The sequence below is a fragment of the Aedes albopictus genome, chromosome 3 (assembly GCF_035046485.1).
Source record: "Aedes albopictus strain Foshan chromosome 3, AalbF5, whole genome shotgun sequence".
Taxonomy (NCBI): Eukaryota; Metazoa; Arthropoda; class Insecta; order Diptera; family Culicidae; genus Aedes; species Aedes albopictus.
Window position 1 is genome coordinate 50,657,613 of NC_085138.1, and position 19,489 is coordinate 50,677,101.

Consider the following 19,489-nt stretch of genomic DNA (forward strand, 5'->3'; position numbering starts at 1 on the left):
ATGCGCTCATGTGCTCGGTACAGTACAAAAGCATATTGTGCATACACACCAATTAAGGTCACATGTATTTTTTAGATGTTGACAAAAACCAATCAATTTAAATTTGTACATTGAGCTCACTAACTGCAAAATTAATTCTAATCAAACCAGTTTATCATCGCTGGTGCAATATTGTTTGAATTCACCACAATTAATTACAACTACACTCTTGTCCTTCACACGAACAACACCTGTTCCCCAGTCCACACAGCAGAAGTATGCATATAAAAAAAATCACTTTGCACCAATGTCCACTAAAGTAGCCCATCGTGTCTCATTTGTACTGGCCATTAAGTTAATGTCCATTTCATCTTTATTTTGCTCGCTCACATTTTAAAGCACGACAAAATTGCCCTTGTCCGTTCGTCCTCCGGCGATATGGTCGGTGTCTGGCTCTGGGGCTCTGGTTCCAGCGTTGCACAGTGGTCAAAACTGGGTGGATAATCATCAGTATGTATTTCAAATAACTAAACGATGAACGATCATTGCAGGATTTTGCAACACTTCACCTAGAAACATTCCAGAATTTACATGCTTTTTTGTTACTTTTGTCAAGTAGTAGACGAAAAGTTTCCTGACGCTGTTCTGGCATTTTCATATTTTTTTTATTTGAAACTGTATTCCCTAAAGATTGTTTTTCTAAAACGTCTTCTATGGCCCTCTTCAGCATAGCATGCTTCTAGAACTATATCCTTAACATTTTAGGTATAAAATTGCTTAAGACTCGTCAGACTGTTTCCGTTTCAAATTGATAACGTTCCTCTTTCTGTCAGGTTCAATACTGCAGCATTGAAACCTGTGCTTCGTTATTTTTTCCCATACTTCACTTAATTCCTTGTCAAATCAAAACGTTCTGTCAACTCTGTATCACGTTAACCAGAATTCCTCTTATGAGTTTTGCAAGAATTCTTCTTAAAATATCTACGAAATTCTTTTGGTTAAACTCCTAATTCTTTTAAGTGTAACAAAATTCCTCGGAACTCCTTCAGGAGTTTCCCAAGAAATTTTCGGGTTTTCCTTCAAAGATTGCTACATAAGTTTGCGGGTATATTTTTAAATGTATTTCATCAAATATTTGTGAAGAAATTATTCCAGAAATATTATCAGAATTTTTCAGCAGTTTTTATTCATTTCTCTGTTTTTTTTTTAATTTCTCTAGAAATTCTACCAGCAGTTTCTCCAAACGTTACGTTAAAAATGCAGAAGAAATTTGTTCACAAAGGTGTTTCCTTTTGAAATGAAGATTTTTTCAGAAACTTTTTCAAAAAATATAATTGTAATTCTCCTGAGGTTTCTATAGGTATTACAGGTCGGACTCGATTATCCGGAGACTCGATTATCCGGAATTCGATTATCCGGAATTATAGACTCGATTATCCGGAGTATTTTTATTGCGATATTTTTTTTTATTTCAATGATAAAATTTGACATAATTAAGTATTATAACATAGTGCTGACACGATTTTGGAAGCCCCCGATTCCGTTTTCCTCCGATTTTGTCGGCTTTTTGACCGACCGATTGTGTTAGCCTCTTTTAACGAGAAAATTGAAATGTTTTACACTCAGTATTAACATTTTACATTTCCAGTATTTTACAGTGCATTTAAAATTCGGTTGATAATTTTTGGCATCATATACAAATAACGTAACATAAAAATCTCGCGTTATATTTGAAAAGGGCCAAACAATTTTTAATTTCTTCTCAGTCATAAAACGCTAAATTTTGCATCTGTTTTCAAAACATGCCGTGAATCATCCAGGAAATTTTCAAATAATGATTGCTGGAATTTCTTCAGATAGTGTTTCTGGGATTTCTCCATTTCATCAAGGGGAAACCTTTCAGAGATTTATTTCCTTTTGATTGGTATTCCTCCTAGAATTCCTCCTGAGACTCCTTTGGAAATTTCTGCTGAGATTCCTCAAGCAATCCCTGCTGGAATTCCGTAAGATATTTCCCGAGGAGATTTTACCACAATTTTTCCGGGCAATTCTTGTTGGGATTCCATAAGGATTTTATACTGTAATTCTTCCACGGTTTTTTGTAGTTGTACTTTAAATACCCACAGGTGGATCTACGGTTTTTTTTTTCTAGGAATTATTTATGGGATTCTTATGGGGATTTCTCCATTTATTTCTTGAAGTTTCCTCCGGAATTTTCTGTTGATATTCCACCAGAAGTCCTAGAAGATTCCATTAGGTATTCATGCAGAAATTTCTCCTAGGATTCTTTCAGGAATTTCACCAGATGTTTTTCTTCATTATTTTCTACAGGATTTATTGCATGGATTTCTTCAGAAATTCTTGCGGATATTCCTCAGAATTCTTTTAGAGATTTCTCCAGGAAGCTTTAAATTAGGCTTGTTCAGTTATTCAAAAATGTTCTCTGATTCTCAAGTCCACCCATATTTTGATTGGTATCCAAAAAGATGTGACTCGTAAAAAATTCAGCCAAATCCATTGAAATTACGAGGTCCAAAGCATGATTGACCCCGAAAAGCTAGTTTTTAGGACACATTAGGCTTTCACGAATTTTAATAATTTTCGCTCAGCTCCCACATCATTGATGCCAAAGAAGCAAATAACCAGCAGAAGCAGTTACTTCTTTTTGGATGCCAATCGAAATGTGTGGGTGGACTTGAGAATCAGAGAACGTTTTTTAAAATTAGACATGCCTATTCTACCTATATTCCTTCATGAGTTTCACCAAAATGTTTGTTGGGTTGGCAGCACTCCTCCCAGTATCGTGTGTATTATAGACACGCGGAAGAGGCTGTTTCTAGATTAGAACACTCTGAAAATTAACGCTGAATTACATCATACAACATCCCCATTCGCTTCAATTTTTTTTTCTCGTCCCTCAATATTTTCTCCAATTTATACAAATCACACCCCTTTTCCTCAACCATGCCTTCTTCAGTACGTTACGCTAAAATTGGAATTTTTTATATGGATTTTTCCGTTACGTACTTAATGGATGGACCCTTACTGTTTATGCTTTGTTTCACGAGCCCAGAACCTTTTTATTTAGTTCAAAATTGACAGAAAAGTGCCCCGATCTTATCAACCTGAAACACTATCAGGATCTTACTGAATACAGCCTACTAAGGGAATGTCCGTAAATTACGTCACATTTTGAGAGGGATGGGGAGATGCAGCAAATTGTGATGCCCCGTTAAAACTTCACAAAACTTATATAAAAAGTGTGACTAGGGGAAGCAAAAAAAAAGTTTTTTTGACATAAATTACGTCACGATCGATTCGGATCGATTCGAATTTCTGGCTACGCCATTGCTTCATGAAAATAAAATAACAAAAACATATTTTTTCACACTTTTTTGAATTTTGATTTTATTTTTATATGTGATTCGATTATCCGGAAAATTCGATTATCCGGATTGAAATAAAAATCGATACTCCGGATAATCGAGTCCGACCTGTACTCCATTTTTTCATTGACTTTTTCGGGCATTATTGTAGGAATTCATTTAGAAAACTCTGTAGCGATTTTTCTGCAACTTCCTCCTGCAGTTTCTTCAATAGTTCCTTCAGGTATTCCTACAGGCATTGCTTTGGATTCATTTAGACCTTCAGGGCAGGGATGGGAACACTCACTTGCAAAGAGTTGCACTCAGTTGGTATTTTCTCAGCTCAGAAGCGTGTAATCAAGAAACGATGTATGGACGACTTTAGGCTTATGGTTTTGTCTAAAACTTATCCGAATAGAGTAGGGGTCGCACACGAATCTCAAAATTGTGACAGAGCTGTGAAGGCAACTCTCCACGAGGTGAGTATAAATTACATTCACTTCGTGGAGAGTTGCCTTCGCAGCTCCCTCACGACTTCGGTATGCGGGGACGACCTCTACTCTATTTGGCAAACTTTTAGACAAAACCACAAGGCAATTTTTTTTACAGGAATCCCTCCAGAAGTTTGTAATGATTTTTTCTTTCTAATTGATTGTAGAGTTCCTTCATTAAGGACAAACGTCTTGAAATCCCGCTTCAACATTGCATCGAAACTTCAGACGCACAAATCTCAAGAAGCAAGCTTCAAACAACAATGTATTTGATTATTCTGTTCTTGCTCACTTGTAATTAGCTTAAAATGAAAAGCTCAGGTGCATTGGTTTTGTTTACGAAGAGATTTGTGCCCCCGAAATCGCGAGTAGGTGCCAAACCCAGCCATTGTGGCGGCCATTTTGGGATTCTAACAAGTCTGTCCTTAATCTCTCATGATTTTTTTTTTTCTGAGAATAAAGACGGAATCTTGAGATGTTTCTTCAGATACCCTCCTTGGTATTATCCTAGGCATTTATACAGGAATTGCTCAAGAGATAACTTCAAAAATTGCTCCAGGAATTTTTGTCCAGGAATCTCTAAAAAAATCCAAAATTTCTTCTAGGAGTTTCCAAAGCTGTCTCCAGGAGTTTTTTTTTATTTTATTTCTTGAGACAATCCTACAGGAATTTCTTGAATATTACTTCAGAGATGCCTCGAAGTATTCTCCAGTAATTTTTGTGTAATTTCTGGAGAAACTTCCGAAAAATCACTGGAGAGAATATCTCAACATTTCTGAAGGAACCACACTAGCAATTTCTAAAGAAATCATTGTAGGAATTACTGCATAAATCATTGAAGAAATTGCTCAAAGAATTCTTGGAGAAACTTTGGAAAGAATTTCGGAAGCAACCCCTGTAAGATTGGTAAAGAAATTTTTAGAAGAATTTCTGAAAAACTCCATGGGAGACCTTTTGATGAAATCCTCTGCTAAAATTTCTGGTGCAATCCCTAAAATTCTGCAGAAGTCTCTGGAGATAAAAATATCTCCTCAAAGAAATTTCAGAAGGAATCCCAGCAGGGATTTCTGACAGAAACCCTAAAGTAATTTCTGAAGAAATGGTTATCAGGTATCAGTAGGTCGGCTCTAGAGGCACGTTCTCCTCCATTCGGGAAATTTGTGCCATCGCCATGAACACGAGCCTATTCATCATTTACCTGACGGAGAAGGGAAGGAAAAAGGATAGGACATGGGAAAGGACAGGTAAGGGAATAGGATCGTCATACTCGCAAAAGCGTACCACAATGGGCTCACATTGTGAAAAGGACACTGTAATAACGCATAAGCGTGCCACAATGGGTTCGAACAGCGCCCTGAAAAGGGCACTGTGATAATGCATAAAGCGTAAAGAGAGCCTATAGCTCTTTACCACAGCGGGTCAAGAACAACAGAACGTCCTGAAGATTCAGGTTTCTGAAGTCAGTTTCACTTAATAAGTGTTTCCCGAGTACTCGGAAACGCAATTGCGCAAAAACTTTACAGTTACATATTAAATGATACGAAGTTCCATAATCGGATTCACAGCTATCACATGCAAATGAATCAGCTTGCTGTATATTCGCCATGTGATAACTGAGTCGGCAGTGGCCAGTCAATGCTTTGACCAGCATGCTGCAATTCTGCTTTGACAGATTTGTTAGATACTTTGCCACCCCTAGAGATGGCTCAGTACAATACAATTTTGTTTGAAGACATGACTCCAAACTATTCCAGTATTGTTTGTGCTGAGTGGCAGCCCAGGTGTCAATCCGAAGCTTCACCCAACACTTGGATACCGGAATAGCTGGCTCAGGGCCAATGAAGTCATGTGATGCTCCAGTGCGAGCTAATTCATCAGCCAATTCATTTCCAGCGATGGAAGAATGGCCAGGTACCCATACAAGGTGAACAGCGTTTGCTGAATTCAGCTCCTCAATTTGAGTTCGACAAGCGATAACTATCTTCGACCTGGAGTTGGCCGAAGCAAGTGCTTTAATAGCAGCCTGGCTATCTGAACAGAAGTATATTACTTTGCCCATTACGTGCTGCTGAAGTGCTGATTGCACTCCGCACATAAGAGCAAAGATTTCGGCCTGAAAAACGGTGCAGTGTCTGCCAAGTGAATAAGACTGATACAGCCTTAGCTCACGAGAATAAACACCAGCACCTGCTCGACCTTTGAGCAGGGAGCCATCAGTGTAACATACGATGCCGTCTGAAATACTTCTCTCCAGATAACCAGATGTCCACTCTTCCCGGGAAGGGAATTTCGTGGAAAATGTCCTATATGGAAAATTACAAGCAATTGTAAGATCACTTGGAGCAAGAACAACTTTGCCCCAATTCACCAAAAGTGGAAACAACGAGGTGTGTGTTGAACTGCGGTTCACAGGAGTTTCCTCTAGTAAACCGAGTACCCATAGGCGGTAAGTGCAAGAAAGTGCTTCTTGTTTGAGATGAATGCGTAGGGAGCAACGTCAAAGAGCACTTCGAGCGCTGCCGTAGGAGTTGAAGAGAACGCTCCAGACATCGCCATTAAGCACATCCTTTGCAGATGGCCTAACTTTGATTGGATCGTTCTCACTTCGCTCTTTTGCCACCACACAAGACATCCATAGGCCAATATTTGCCTAACAACAGTTGTGTAAATCCATTCGATATACTTGGGTTTTAGACCCTAAGTTTTACCAAAGGATCGCCGGCATTGCCCGAAAACCATACAGCTTTCTTGATTCTGAACTCAATGTGAGATGTCCAGGAAAGCATTGAAATAAGAATAACTCCAACGTACTCTACCGATGTCGATGTGATTTCAGAATCAAAGAGACGCAAAAGTCGAACGCCATTACGGTTTCGCCTTTCCGTGAAAAGAACAGCAGATGTTTTATTCGGATTTACCGAAAAGCCATATTGGCGACACCACCCCTCAATTACCTGAAGGGCGCCTTGCATCAAGTCGAAAATAGGGCAACTAACAATGTTAGGTAGTCATCGGCAAAACCATAAGTAGGAAAACTGCTATTTCTGAGTTGCCTCAATAACGTATCTGCTACGAGATTTCACAAAAGTGGTGATAAGACTCCCCCTTGGGGACATCCACAAGCACTCAATTTTCTAATCGCTGTTTGACGCAATGTCAAGAAGAGAACTCGATTTTTGAGCATTTGGTAAATCCATTTGGAAATCATTGCAGATATACCACAGACAAACACACGTATCACTTGGAACAAAATGCGATAAAAATCATCGTCACGCAAACATAATCGCCCAATGCTAATTACGCTGTGGTACGCAAACCCACTGAGTAGATGGCGGTAGTGAGCAAACGCCAAACAGGAGCAAAAACAATGCGAGCGCCAAGAGCGAGCGATTTGCGAACTACAGAATATTTTAATAATCCGTTAAAAAGGGAAACGATGGGAAGTAGAGTGAGATGTCTGTTTGTGTGTAGGTATACCATAACCCCGTGCGGCTTCCAATATGGCATCGAAAGGCACGTTGTCAAAGGCACCCTCGATATCTAAGAAAACACCCAAGCAGGATTGCTTTTGAGCGAATGCCTTCTCGATATCGTAAACAACTTTGTGTAAAAGAGTCACAGTGGACTTTCCAGATTGGTAAGCATGTTGGTTCACATGAAGAGGCACATTGTCCAGATGAACATCACAGATGTGATAATCCAAAATGCGTTCTAAGCATTTCAGAAGAAAAGAGGTCAAACTGATATGTCTGAAACTTTTTGCTTCTTCATACGACGCACGACCCACTTTCGGAATAACCTTTGCAGAAATATTACGCCAGGATTTTGGAATAAACCCTGTAGCAAAACTTCAAACAAATAGTTTCTTCAAAACATGTTTGAAATAATCATATCCCTTCTGAAGCAAAATAGGATAAATCACATCTGCCCCAGGAGATTTGAAAGGAGCAAAGCTATTTAGTGACCATTCAATCGATTCTACTGTTATGATACTCCGAGCCGAAGCGTGTACTGAATAAACATTCCAAAACTTTCTCATCAGAGAAAGTGAAATCCCCATTTGGCAAACGAAGTTTGTTCACTTGAAACTCCTTATATTTTGCAAGGATTTTGTTCAACTTAAACTGGAAAGTTTCCAGTGAAAACATTTGTACAAAGGTTTTTCCAGTCGAATCGTTCAGCAGACCGAAGAGCTTTCTGGTAGGCCTTGCGAGCCGACCTGAAAGCCTTCGATCCAGCTGAACGTCGTCTGTTCCAACATTTTTTTTTTCATTGTTTCCTGAGCTTCGCCAGATCAGAGGGGTTCCCCTTGTGGTCTTTACAGACCGCAGACGGCAAGCTTCTTCAGAAGCTTCCATGACGATGACCGTTAAAGTATCAATGGCATCATCTAAATCACTTGGAGTGTCAATGGATGGTCAGTAACCATGAAATTTGGCTGCAACCTAATCAGTGAAGAGATGACAGTTTGTTGATTTGGGATTCCTGAAACGCAAAGTTTGCGAGGTAACATTTAAATGTTCAAAAACGATGTAGCGATGGTCAGATAAAGATTCTTCATCTGACACATGCCAATTGGTCAGCTTGTGACTAATTCTACTAGAGCAAAGCGTTTTGTCTAGAACTTTCGACCTGGCAGATACCATGAACGGTGGGCGGTTGCCTATGTAAAGTTATTCAAGATCTGTAGGGGAGACTGGGGAGACTTGATCCCTTTTTCTTAATTTACCTGAAACTTTAAGAAAAAAAAAACTCAAAACTAGATCCGATTTCCATACAAAATGGCAGGTAAACATCTATTGCAAGTTAATGCACAACAGAAGGCCTTTAAATTATTGTTAAAATTTTCAAAACTGTGTTTTTATGGAGGCATGTCTTATGATGTATTTTTTCAAAAATGGGTGACACTTGATCCCCCTTTGAGCACATGGTTTATTTAAAGGGAAAATAATTCCAGAGCCTTCCTATTCATTTTCTTTTCGAGTTTTCTTGTATTTTCGATGAATTTGGAGTGTTTGAAATTGTAAGATTTCCTTAAATTTTTAAGGATATGCCGTATTTTCAAAATGGGGAGACTTGATCCCCCTTTTCTTGGTTTGTACTTAAATTATAATTATCTGACACATTTATCGTTAAATAGACTAGAATTCCAAGTAAATAGAGGCTTCCGAATAGAATTTTATTTTTCACATATATAATGTGTGTGTAATCCTCGAGGGATCAAGTCTCCCCATGTCACTGTTGTGTATACCAAGCTGAATTAATTAAAATATGTTAACAGCAGCCTTATTTGGATAAATAAGTTTGAAAGTATTCTATTTAAACTATGTGCTGTGAAATTTTGACATGATTTGGTTTAATTTTCACAAAGTTATTGAGATTTTTCGGAATCGCCTAAAAATAAAATAAAGAAATAATAATAAAATAATAATAATAATAATAATAATAATAATAATAATAATAATAATATTAATAATAAAATAATAAAATAATAATAAATAATCGAAATCACTTGTAGCCAAAACATAGTCGTTTGTCCAGGAGTAGTTTTGGAAAAAATATGCTAGAAGAAAAATGTTTTTGATTCCAAGCAAATATGGGGGGAACAAGTCTCCCCAGGGATCAAGTCTCCTCAGTCTCCCCTACTATTTAAGTATTCCATCAAACTGGACCCTCTTAAGTTAATGTCAGAGCTGCCCCATATGATATGGTGAGCGATGACGCTAATATCGCCAATAATCAGCGGAAGGCCTTTTAAAGTAAAGTATATAATGATTTGTTTGAAAGCATCCGTAGGGGATGGTTCATCATGCAGTAAATAAACTGGTCAATAGACGTATTTCCTGTTGAGGTTTCCAACATATACTTCAATTGTGACAGCACGTACATCTTTGGTGTCTAGTTCAGAGATAAGTTCCGACAATTGCGTTTCCGACAAGCACATATGCTCGAGGCATGACACGCGAGTTTGCCATTTCATGTTTACTGAAAGTAGCAAACACCGGGTTGACAAGGTTTCCTAGATAGAAATTCCCCTTACGAAAGTAAGGTTCTTGTACCAAGGCTACTTGGGCTGTACCATTTTGCATAAGTCTGCAAAGATTGAGCGTTGCTGTTCTTTTATGCTGAAGATTGATCTGAGCTATTCTAACCGTAGCCACTGCTCAAACTAGGTAAGATTAAACTCTTCGCAATAACAGCACAATAAAGAACAACAGCCATAAAACTATATTGGTATCGATTGAAACACGCCAAAGGCGAGAATACACAGAATACACTGTGTAAATCGCATAATGCGAAGCCTTATAGGTGAGAATTTTAACTAATCAACAACATCTTCATGATCCCGCCCTTATTTAGCCTCAAGTTGAGACTAAAGAAAGGCAGCTGATTGTCTCGGAGAAACACAAGTCCACTGCACCATTGCTCCGGTTAGCACAGTAAAGGCAACATACTGTGGAGAGTGCCCTGGTACTCCACAGACTCCGTTAGCGGTTAGGTTTTATTAGACCCCCTAGCAATTAATTCCTAGGCACGGTTAGCGTATAGCCGCATCACACCTATTTAGTAGATTCTTACCACCGGAACAGGCGGTCCATAGTGTTATTCTTAGCTAATTGAGACAATCGCTGCCGACACTACACAGCTATCTAGGCCAGAAGTTCTCAAAATTTTCCAGCTTGCGACCCACTTTTGATTGCAGTAGAATTTGGCGACCCACCAGCACGTATTTTCAAAAGGTTTTAGAAAATTTGGATCTAATTTTCAAATGAATACACGTGATCACTTCCATTGTGAAATAAATTGAGAGGGTTAGAAGCAAAGGGGTGTAAGTCACAATAACCCACATACGAATAAATGAGGTATAAATTTTTTCACCGATTTTCCATCCCATACAAAATGTATAGAGATTCTACATCCACCCAATTTTCTGAGGTTTGTTTTAATTTTTATAATGAGTATCTTACTCTTACAAATATTGATTTTTTTTTCAATTTGCAGTGCACTTTTCGTGTTTTGATGAAGTTAAAATCAAGTTAAGGTGCCTAATTAATCAGATTCAGTAATCAATTGGCAAACAGTTGGCAAGGTTTTAATACAAATTCACACATTTCATGCAATACTGCAGAACTTCACAGAGCTGCTGCTTTAGAGCTGCTGTTCTGACTTCGGTCAAAGTTTAGATTAGCGGAATTCAGCAAAAAATTACCGGTTGGTGCTGGCAGCACTGTTGGTCACGATACCGTGACGGCCGAAACGACCGCTGACAGCTTTGTCAGGATGACAGGGCAAAGTGACGGATGAGAAGACAGATGTGTCGATCAGATGTCATACAGTAAAATATCCATCGTTATAGTGAAACTCGTTAAAGTTAGACAAACCCATAAGGTGAAAATTGAACTAAACATTATCATGCAATTTGAACTATTTCTAATTTACTTACAGCTAAATTACGAGCTTAATTTGTTACCTATCTAAAATTGATTGTTCCTTATCTACAGTGTTAGTGATTTCATGAAAAATTGTAAGTTACCTATTTCTATCATTATAACTTAACCTAATCAGAAAGTTCGCATGCAGGAATCACAGAAAACGCTAAGATTACGGAAGAATTGTCCTCTCCGCACTTGCAGACCGATTTATGTGAGTAAACTTAAACTAATGAATTGAACTTAGACTAATCCGTAAATAAATTTGCTGCAAAAGCTACGTTATAGCAGAACAAAACTGTTGTAATTCGCTAAAAGAAAATCGACCTCGAGTAGGACAATACCTAACCTCCCTCCTCGCGGAACATTACCGAAGAAGCTAAAAATAAAGTTTCATTAAATAAACTGATAATTTGGGGAAAGCCGGTAAATATAAAGTTTTTGGTAGTTTTTAGTATTCATTTTTTCATTTATTTAGTTAACATCAAATTCATGATAATACTGAATCAACAATTTGCCGCCATAATACTCGATTTGCAGCTGCAGCTCTCCAACGTCGGTCACGCCCAACACTCTCCAGATCACGCTCCACCTGGTCCGCCCATCGTGCTCTCTGCGCTCCACGCCTTCTTGTACCAACCGGATGGTTAGCAAACACCAACTTTGCAGGGTTGTTGTCCGGCATTCTTGCAACATGCCCTGCCCACCGTATCCTTCCGGCTTTGGCCACTTTCTGGATGCTGGGTTCGCCGTAAAGTGCAGCGAGCTCGTGGTTCATCCTTCTCCGCCACACACCGTTCTCCTGCACGCCGCCGAAGATCGTCCTTAGCACCCGTCGCTCGAAAACTCCGAGTGCTTGCAGGTCCTCCTCGAGCATCGTCCATGTCTCGTGTCCGTAGAGAACCACCGGTCTTATTAACGTCTTGTACATGGTACATTTGGTGCGGGGGTGAATCTTTTTTGACCGCAGCTTCTTCTGGAGCCCACAGTAGGCACGACTTCCACTGATGATGCGCCTTCGTATTTCACGGCTCACGTTATTGTCAGCCGTTAGCAAGGAAGCGAGGTAGACGAATTCTTCTACCACCTCGAAAGTATCCCCGTCTATCGTAACATTGCTGCCAAGGCTTGTCCTGTCTCGCTCAGTCCCACCTACCAGCATGTACTTTGTCTTAGCCGCATTCACCACCAGTCCGATTTTTGCTGCTTCGCGTTTCAGGCGGGTGTACAGTTCTGCCACCGTTCCAAATGTTCTAGCAATTATATCCATGTCATCCGCAAAACAGACAAATTGGCCGGATTTCGTGAAGATCGTTCCCCGGCTGTTGAGCCCGGCTCGTCGCATAACACCTTCCAGGGCGATGTTGAATAGTAGGCAGGAAAGTCCATCACCTTGTCGTAGTCCCCGTCGAGATTCGAATGAACTGGATAGTTCACCCGAAATCCTTACGCTGTTCTGCACACCGTCCATCGTTGCTCTTATCAGTCTGGTAAGCTTCTCGGGAAAGCTGTTCTCGTCCATGATTTTCCATAGCTCTGTGCGGTCGATACTGTCGTATGCCGCTTTGAAGTCGATGAACAGGTGGTGCGTTGGGACCTGGTATTCACGGCATTTCTGGAGGATTTGCCGTACGGTGAAGATCTGGTCCGTTGTCGACCGGCCGTCGATGAAACCGGCTTGGTAACTTCCCACGAACTCATTCGTTTTAGGTGACAGACGACGGAAGATGATCTGGGATAGCACTTTGTAGGCGGCGTTCAAAATGGTGATCGCTCGAAGTTCTCACACATCAACTTGTCGCCTTTCTTGTGGATGGGACAGATTATCCCTTCCATCCACTCCTCCGGTAGCTGTTCGGTTTCCCAGATCTTGACTACTAACTGGTGCAGACAGGTGGCCAACTTTTCCGGGCCCATCTTAATGAGTTCTGCTGCGATACCGTCCTTACCAGCCGCTTTGTTGTTTTTGAGCTGGTGGATGGCATCCTTAACTTCCCTCAGCGTGGGAGTTGGTTAATTCCCGTCCTCTGCTGCACCAACATAGTCATTTCATCCGCTGCCTTGGTCCTCCGTGCCTACATTCTCTTCGCCATTCAGGTGCTCGTCGAAGTGCTGCTTCCACCTTTCGATCACCTCACGTTTGTCCGTCAGGAGGCTCCCGTCCTTATCCCTGCAGATTTCGGCTTGCGGCACGTAGCCTTTGCGGGATGCGTTGAGCTTCTGGTAGAACTTACGTGTTTCTTGTGAACGGCACCGCAGTTCCATTTCCTCGCACTCCGCTTCTTCCAGGCGGCGCTTTTTCTCCCGGAAGAGACGGGTCTGCTGCTTCCGCTTCTGTCTGTATCGCTCCACATTCTGTCGGGTTCCATGCTGCAGCATTACCGCCCGCGCTGCATCCTTCTCCTCCAGAACCGCTCTGCACTCCTCATCGAACCAATCGTTTCGTCGACTCCGTTCTACGTACCCGATAGTGCTCTCGGCTGCGTTGTTGATGGCTGCTTTGACTGTACTCCAGCAGCCCTCTAGAGGGGCCACATCGAGCACACCCTCGTCCGGCAACGCTGCATCGAGATTCTGCGCGTATGCGGTGGCGACATCCGGTTGCTTCAGTCGCTCTAGATCGCACCGGGGCGGCCGCCGGTACTGTACATTTTTTTAGTATACTGCACACTCAATCTTCATAAGTGCGAACATCTGTAAGTGCGCGATCACATCAAATTGGTGTCTTTAGCACACTATTTCTTTGGTAAGGGTTCGTTCAAATATTACGTAACGCTAAAGGGGGAGGGAGGGGATCCAGCACTGCGTTACTCTTCATACAAAATTTCAGAAATTCCCATACAAAAGTTGTTACGTGGGGGAGGGAGGGGGTCTAAAATTGGCAAATTTTGTGTTACGTTATATTTGAATGAACCCTAAGGATGCTGTTAAAATTAAGAAGATTAAGTGTTCCAAGTGGATTCGACGCAATCGTGCACTTTTATTTACGTTTTCGCCATCTTGAAAAGTGTGCGATAATCCAGGCATTGGCGTAAATATGGGAAGGCCTTCTGATGTTATCATTCATAAACCTTCTGATTGTGAAATTTTGTAATCGAAAGCTAACTGAAAATAAATCTATCTTCTATCTATATATATAAAAATGCAGTGGCATACGTGGGACCGCGCATAACTTGCGAACGAAAGGTCCGATTTTGATCGTCTTAGTTTTGTTCTGTTAGTTTTCACCCAAGGAAGGTTTATGAGGCAAAAAAAATATAAGAGTTTTTGAAAATCCATCATCCATACATTTTGTGACCGAGGTCTTGGTCTTGGATAGAAACTTGAAACGTCAAAAAACGCAGAAGGCAAGACAAAGTTTGCCGGGTACAGCTAGTATACTATATACTAAGACTCGTAATATAAAAGATTGAATAGAATTGGGCAGAAACCACATTTCTAGAAATAGTTTTAAAGAATCTACAATAGAGTAGGTAGTTGTAAATTTGGAAGATAACTAACATTACAATTTGTTATAAGTTAAAGAAGGCTTTTCTTACAATATTTATCGCCAAAACCTTCGCGACCCACCAGTGGATCGCGACCCATAGTTTGAGAAACGCTGATCTAGGCTGATCGAGAAAAGAAGCTAATATTGAAGATTAGCTTCATACGGGTTCGAACAGCCGAAAAACACTTACTAAGTCGAACATATTTTAAAAGAATGAATCTTAATTGTAAGGAGTAATTCTTTATAAGTACACAGCTGGTATTTGATAATCGAAATCAAGCACGAGATGTCCAGATGCGATAAGTTATGTGAACAATATTAGAAAGATTTTTGCCCACAGTGCATTAACAGTGGGTGTTCCACTTCAAAATCCCTGCTGACTGACTGAGTGACCACCATTACCCGTGGAAAAATGGACCGACTGCTGTTTTGTTGTTGTTCACCTTCTTTCACCGAAAAGTGTCGCCGCCACCATAGACCGCCGCGACGACATTGCACCGAACGTAACTTTTTTTACGACTCGGACTCGGACGGAGCACTTGTTTTACTTTCTAAACTGCGGGAAAATCTCCGGGGAGGGAGTGTGTTCAATATCGCCCGACATTTATTCCCTTCCCTCCCCCCCGAAGATCCTACCTGAAACGTGGGAGGGGGAGGGGTTAAATGGTCATCAGCTGTGGTGTCGTCGCGTCGCGGTGGTGGTGGTGTCGGGGATGAAACGTCATAGTCATTAAAGTTAATGAGCGCTACAAATGACTTTCGCTGTTTCCATCATGCACAACCTGCACGTAGCGTGAGGAAGGTTGATGTTTTTTCCCCCAAGAGTTTATGCTGCGTCTCTGGAAAGACGGTCGATCAGAGAGAAAAGCTATCTGGTTCTTGTCAGCCGTTGTATTGTAGGTAGTAAAGGCAAACGGATGGCGTGAGTTTAGAATTTAAAAGCTCAGTTGTTTCAGTCGAATGGTTTTAATAGGTATGAATCGTACCGATCAGTTTGTTTTCTGTTTAGGTCGAACAGATTGAGGTTAATGTCGGTAGATGGTGCAATTGACATTATTGAACAGTAATCGTTGGTTCTAGTACTACTGATTTCAGTATGTAAGCTAGTGGTATAGTTAGTAACATTCAACGAAGCAGTTTTCAGATAAAGACTATTAATTTCCTATTAGGGAAGTGGAACCATCTCGGCAGTGGTCCTATTTTGGGTACTTTTCTTCTATAACTCAGCCTATTCTGAACCAATATGTCCTGCTTAGTTAGTCTTGGTACAAATCGACAAAAAATATTACTAGAACTGAATACCTAATCAGCTTTAATTCAGCTAATTTGAATCCTAGCGAAATATTTTTTTGGGTCTGGGATTGTATACAATTTGTGCGAATTTGAGCTTAAAAATAGCTGATTTATAGCGGTAAAGTGCATATGTTAAAATCTCTCCAATTCCTCCTTCGTACCCGTCACCCTCAGCATGGTTACGCGGTTCATTTTTCTAGATATATAATATAAAACTAATCTCCCATCTCAATTTCACCCAGAAAGAAAAATACAATAACCCACCATTATTCGATGCAGCAGTGCTGATAATGCCTCGCAATAATTCCCGTTACTGATCACGTTTTTCTATCTCATTATAGTCAGATAATCCTGTGAAACGCCAACGGCAAGAGCGGATTTTCCCACGATTCACCATTCGATTTCCCCTTGCGCTCCGTTACCCCTCTAGACGTTCGTTGTCTGAAACCACCAAGCGGTAGGTCGCATTTTATAAATTTTATTATTCTGCATTTTGCTTCTAGCTACGTTCTCGGAAATAGCGATATAGGAAGCTGTCGACGGTGATATGGGAACACGAAGGTTGTGTTGGATCGTTGCAAGATGCTTTGGCAATCGATAGGCAGAAGTTCATACAGAATGCTTCATAGGTATGTGTGCAGTAGGCTGCGGCTTATTTTTCAAAAAGTTGATGAAACCTGGAATTCGTAAGCTCTTTTGGATTCAAACGACACAAAAAGGGAAACCTCTGAGTTTAAGCCAAAAATATTGAGATTTAGAGGTCGCGCAATCGCTTCAAAGTCGAATTTTCGAGTAATAAAAAAATGTTTTCACTTCAAGTGCCATAACTTTCTCAATTTTCAACCGATTTTCAATCTTTTTTTATGAATTTCTCACAAATTAAATTTCGAATAAACTCGTAGAGCATCATTTTTTTCCAAAGTCACGCAAAATATGAGTTTTTGAAGTTTTAATTCATTTTTTCTTCTTTTTACAAACATTTGTAACTTTAGAAACCTATAACTTTTTAACCGTTTGACCAATTTTAGCTTGCGTTTGTAGATATTTTTGTTGTCTATCTTTGTCCTAAACAAACTTTTCATCAAAGTAGTCATTTTAATGATAGTTTTCACCAAAAACTGCCAAAACATGCCATAAAACTTGGTTTTTTCATGCATAATTGGAGTTTTTGACGATTATTTGCAATTTTTTACTCCAAACCAGATACTTAGCATCATATTTAGGGATATGGAACACATTGGAGGATTTTTTTTTCAATTTTTTTTTCTCGCATGTCGATCATGAAAATATTTTTTGATTCAGAACACTCCAAAAACTGAACTTTAAGGCTTCCTAATGATTAATTAGTAAAATTTTTTCACTTTGAGCTCGAAACCAAGCATGAAAACAATTAAAATTTTGCCAAAATTCTGATTTTTCCAATAAAATACGTGTTTCTGAACAGTTTTTGGTATTTATCTATTTTGAAACGTTTATTTAAAGGTACAGTTTTTTTTACAGCATTCTTAGGCAACAAAAATATCTACGAAAGCAATCTAAAAAATTTAAAATTGGTCAAACGGTTAAAAAGTTATAGGACTCTAAAGATAAAAATTTTTGTAAAAAGAAGAAAAAAATGAATTAAATCTTCAAAAACTCATATTTTGCATGACTTTGGAAAAAAAAATGATGCTCTACGAGTTTATTCGAAATTTAATTTGTGAGAAATTCATAAAAAAAGATTGAAAATCGGTTGAAAATTGAGAAAGTTATGGCACTTGAAGTGAAAACACCTTTTTATTACTCAAAAATTCGACTTTGAAGCGATTGCGCGACCTCTAAATCTCAATATTTTTGGCTTAAACTCAGAGGTTTCCCTTTTTGTGTCGTTTGAATCCAAAAGAGCTTACGAATTCTCGGTTTCGACAACTTTTGAAAAATAAGCCGCAGCCTAGTGTGCAGTATAGACGTAGACATGCTATGATATAGTATGTAGCATAAATGGTTACACCATTTTTGATGATTTTACTCATTTATTTTGCAGTACAGTTGATCGTGTTTGATTTCACTGTTATGATATATTAAAGATGTGTTTTTTTTAATAATATCTTTTCATTTTATTAGTACTTCCAGCCCAGTCTTTCTCATGAGAAACCAGTTATGTTTTTGCCTAAGCTGTACAGGTGCACAAAGTAAGAGTACGTCCTTGCGGTTTTCCCAGATAGGATTTCTCCTGAAATGGCTTCAGAAATTCAAATTAAGGGATTATATAAGACATTCCTTGTACTAATCCGAAAAGAAATCCTTCTGTAATATCATTAGGAGTACCTGCAGGAAACGCTCCATAAGCGCTGCTGGGATTCCTCCAGGAATACATATTTAGGGGAAGCCGTCCATGATATTTTTACTGACCGACTTCAGACAATTATTGTTGGGAATCCTTCAAGAATTCCTTGAGTTCTTCGCAGAACCAATACTGGATAAATCCAAGCTGAAAATACTTGAAAAATCCCAGCAAGACTTCTTGGAGGAAATCTTTGAAGAAATCCCTGGATGAGTCACTCCAAATTTTTAAAAGAAACATTTGAAAATTCACTACGACTATTTTTTGGTGTATTCCAGCAGGCGCTCCTGGAGGAATTCAAAATAAAAATAAAAATCTTGGGGGAACCCGTGGAAAAATCCCATGATGAGTCACGTGTAGCATTTCTAGAGGAATTTTAGAAGGCTCATAGATAATACAATCTGGAGCAATTCCAACAGGCAGGAACTTCAAAATGATTTCCTGGGGGAATCTCAGGACGGAACTTCGGAGGAATTCAATAAGAAATATCTGGAGTAATCGCGGAAAACATTCCTGGAGCACTTCCAAGAACAATTTCTAGAGAAATCTGTGAAGAATCAAGATTTCCTGGCAGGATACCTCCAGAAATTCCTCCTTGGAGTTTTCCAGTATTTTTTGTGTGATTCGAATATTCCTCTTGGAACTCCCCAGGAATACATACTTACTTTCATTTCCGCAGAAGTCACTGTGATTTACTTCCAACGAATAAATACTTACATGCTAGAAGTATGTGACAGTGACTTCTGCGCAATCAAAACCTGCGCTGCCGAAACTTATCTGTGACAAGTGTGTTACTTGGGAAGTCAATAGCTCAAAAAACAAATGAAAAAAGATGGTTCTGAAATCGACACATCACGCGCACAAACGACGGATAAAGCATTGACATAATAAAAAATCGAGAGATAAGTAATCAAGTAATTCTTTTGAAGCTGTTCGTCAATTATTTCCATTGGAAATTTCCTCAGATATCTTCATAAATATCTTCGGGAAAAAAATTCTTTGCTATTTACTATTGATATTCGTTTGGAAATTTCTCTGACGATTCTTTCGGCGTGTTTGTTTTTTTTAGAATTTCTGTGGGAGTTGTATTCAAATTTAATCAGCTATTTTTTTTTTGA